Below are 2,890 nucleotides of genomic sequence, written 5' to 3'. Positions count from 1 at the left end.
TAGCAGATCTATTCCGGTAAGACCAAATACATTATAATATTGTCATATCCATTACCATGCCAATCTTTCCAAGAGTTGTCATGACACAGATACTGTTTTTTGTTCTCCATCTCCTTCAACGTGCACTTTACTACAGCCATAAGTGACAGACAGAACTTTGACCAAGTAATAATTAACATGGTAAAAACACAGGTAATTTTATGATACAGTAGAACAAGTCATTGTAAACATTATCTTAAGTGCATAAATCTACTTTCTCAAACATTGTGAATAGAGCTAAACATCTGCTGAACCCGGAACAACCCTTTAATAATGATTAACAATCAACTTTAACTACCTTTATATCTAATGCAATAAAAAATCAAGTACAAAACACAGTAAATCAGCAAACTATAAAAAGACCAAGAGGGGCTGTGGGGATGACAGAGCAAGAGCTGGAAACAAACATCAGTGAAGAATGAAGGCTTTAGTATGTATACTGCTGCTGTTGGAAACCTTTGTGTTTGTCGTTCAGCAGCAGGTAGATGGAGGACTCAATGAGACTGAGATCAGTCAACAGATCAGCTCTGAGGACGGAAGACAGAATCCACCTCAAACAGACACTTTGAGAGCTGAAGCTTCAACTGACAGCCAACAAAACTCCTTCCTGGGCTTCCCTGACATCCATGCAGCACTGAGAGAACTGACCGCCACCGTTACAGAGCAGAAAGCAAACATCAGAGCTCTAGAGACGCGACTGAGGGATGCTGAGAAAGCTGCAGAACAGCAGACGTTTATCCTGAAAGAGCTGAACAAGAAAAACGATGGTACCTTACCAGAACATTCACTCTTTTAAACAATATGTCACATAACTTTACATTTAGGTCAGGCAGGTCGTTCAATGTCAACATCTTGTTAGTTCGCTAGAGAAATGAACTCCTTCGCTAAATATATGCACTATATTAGCTTATATATTATATTTTACTTAACCTGTTAATGTCTTGATTATTTAATGTATGTTTAAATCACTCTGTCATGAAAACAAGTTATGTCCGCCACTGTGTAAATGATTATATTTCAATAACAACTTGGAGTAGAAAAATAATTTTATAATTAGATTTAGCAGTTGTGAAGGCAAATATTTACATTTGCATACATTTTTCTTAATTTGAGTGTTGATTATTACAACTAAAATTATTGTTGTTAATTTTAACCTGTATTATTGGAATTGTATTATAGTAATGTGGAATTACGGGTTGCCTATATAGTTTACAGCGTTAGATTAAATAGATTTTTTTTTATTCATAAGAAAATGTTTATTATAATTGAATTTGTTTAGACAGAGACAGTTTTTTTTTTTTTTCAGTAAACCAACGTTTATTAAAACATAAGTAATTTTTTCCCCCGCCCCTGCTGTACCGAACTGTGACTTCAAAACAGAGTTACGTACCGAAACGGCAGTTTTGTGTACCGTTACATTATAAATGTCATTTAACACAATCTTTATTTCTTTACATGAATGAAAGGAAAATAGAGGTGAAACAGTGTGTTTGAATGAAGATAAATTCAGTGTATGTACATTCTCAGCGTAATATGTCACAATATTGCTTATGCTTTTCAATAACAGACAGAGAAATAGCTTTTTCAGCTTCACTGATGCAATCTGGCAGTGGATATATTGGTCCTTCTACCCATAGCATCAGACTAACCTACAGGAACGTCTTCACAAACATAGGGAATGCCTACAACCCAGTTACAGGTAATTATCAATGAAATGGAGTCATAAAACTCAGTTTTAGTAATGAGAACCCTTCTGCTCCATTCAAACCTCTCTACAGTTGTTTAATGTGAATAAGAGAATTAAATGATCTGCCATTTTTCAAAACTATTACACAGCGTGCCTGGTAATTAAGCTGTCATACAGGAAACAGTTGATTCTTTTCTTTATCTCTTGTCATTTACTTTAGGTATTTTCACAGCCCCTGTGAAAGGAGCATATGTGTTCACAATCTCTGTCTATGCTCACGGTAATCAGCCATATCCAGCAAATGTCAGCATTATGAAGAATAATCAGCGGGTGCTTGTTGCACATGCTCAGCAGTCTCAGGGTGCGTTAAACTCCTCCAAAGGAGTTGTGTTGCTCCTGGAGGTTGGAGATGTCGTCTATGTGAGTCATTGGTCTAGCAGCAGGATTGAGGATAACAATAATAATCACAACACTTTCAGTGGTTACATACTGTTTGCCTTAAGATAACAGGACAGGAGCTGTGATTCCAATCATTTGGAACCTTTAGCGTATGATTTAAGATGAAAATCGTCAAGACTTATAAATGAGAAATAATGTTTTAGAAATTTGCAATAGATTACTGTATGAAAGTCAGTATAATAGACTATACTCATAAGCTCTGAGCTGTCTATTCTTGTAACTTTGTATAAAGAGTTTCAGCACTGAGACAGACGGGACCCATGAATATCATATGATGCAAAAGTGTTATGTTAAATTAGAAAGTCTAGAATGTTAATAGATGTGATAACTGAAAATTTGATGTTGATAAAACTGCATTTACTTGTCTGAAATTATCCATGTTTAATCAGATTTATTGTAAACTGTCTACATTTTGAAAATAAATTGATGCTTCAAATTAAGATTGTATCAATTTCTGTGCCAAATACACTCCTTCAGGGTTTATATAAGTTTCTGAAAGTTTTTTTCGATAATGGCCCTGTATGACATCATGAAGTGCGGATTTCCTTGTATTCCTTGTAGTCTATACCAAGACTGCACTCCACAGGAGTTTTCAGCCCTTCTTTTTCAGCATTTCACACCACATTAATTTTCACATATTCCACGTTACAGCACAATGGAGAAAACTTTAGATTATAACATGTTGGATCATGTTACCCCATCACA

General features: G+C 35.3%; 1 long non-coding RNA gene across 1 annotated transcript; it reads left to right on the top strand.

Annotated features, from left to right (window-relative positions):
* Positions 1–414: 414 nt before the first annotated feature.
* On the top strand, positions 415–2,632 carry LOC127510712 (uncharacterized). Its single transcript, XR_007929704.1, has 3 exons — positions 415–806; positions 1,607–1,738; positions 1,947–2,632. It is a non-coding gene; the product is annotated as an uncharacterized LOC127510712 (long non-coding RNA).
* Positions 2,633–2,890: the final 258 nt, after the last annotated feature.

This window comes from Ctenopharyngodon idella, chromosome 4, assembly GCF_019924925.1.
Source record: "Ctenopharyngodon idella isolate HZGC_01 chromosome 4, HZGC01, whole genome shotgun sequence".
NCBI classification, from domain to species: domain Eukaryota; kingdom Metazoa; phylum Chordata; class Actinopteri; order Cypriniformes; family Xenocyprididae; genus Ctenopharyngodon; species Ctenopharyngodon idella.
Note: the sequence above shows the minus strand (reverse complement) of the source record. Positions and strands in the feature narration are given on the sequence as shown.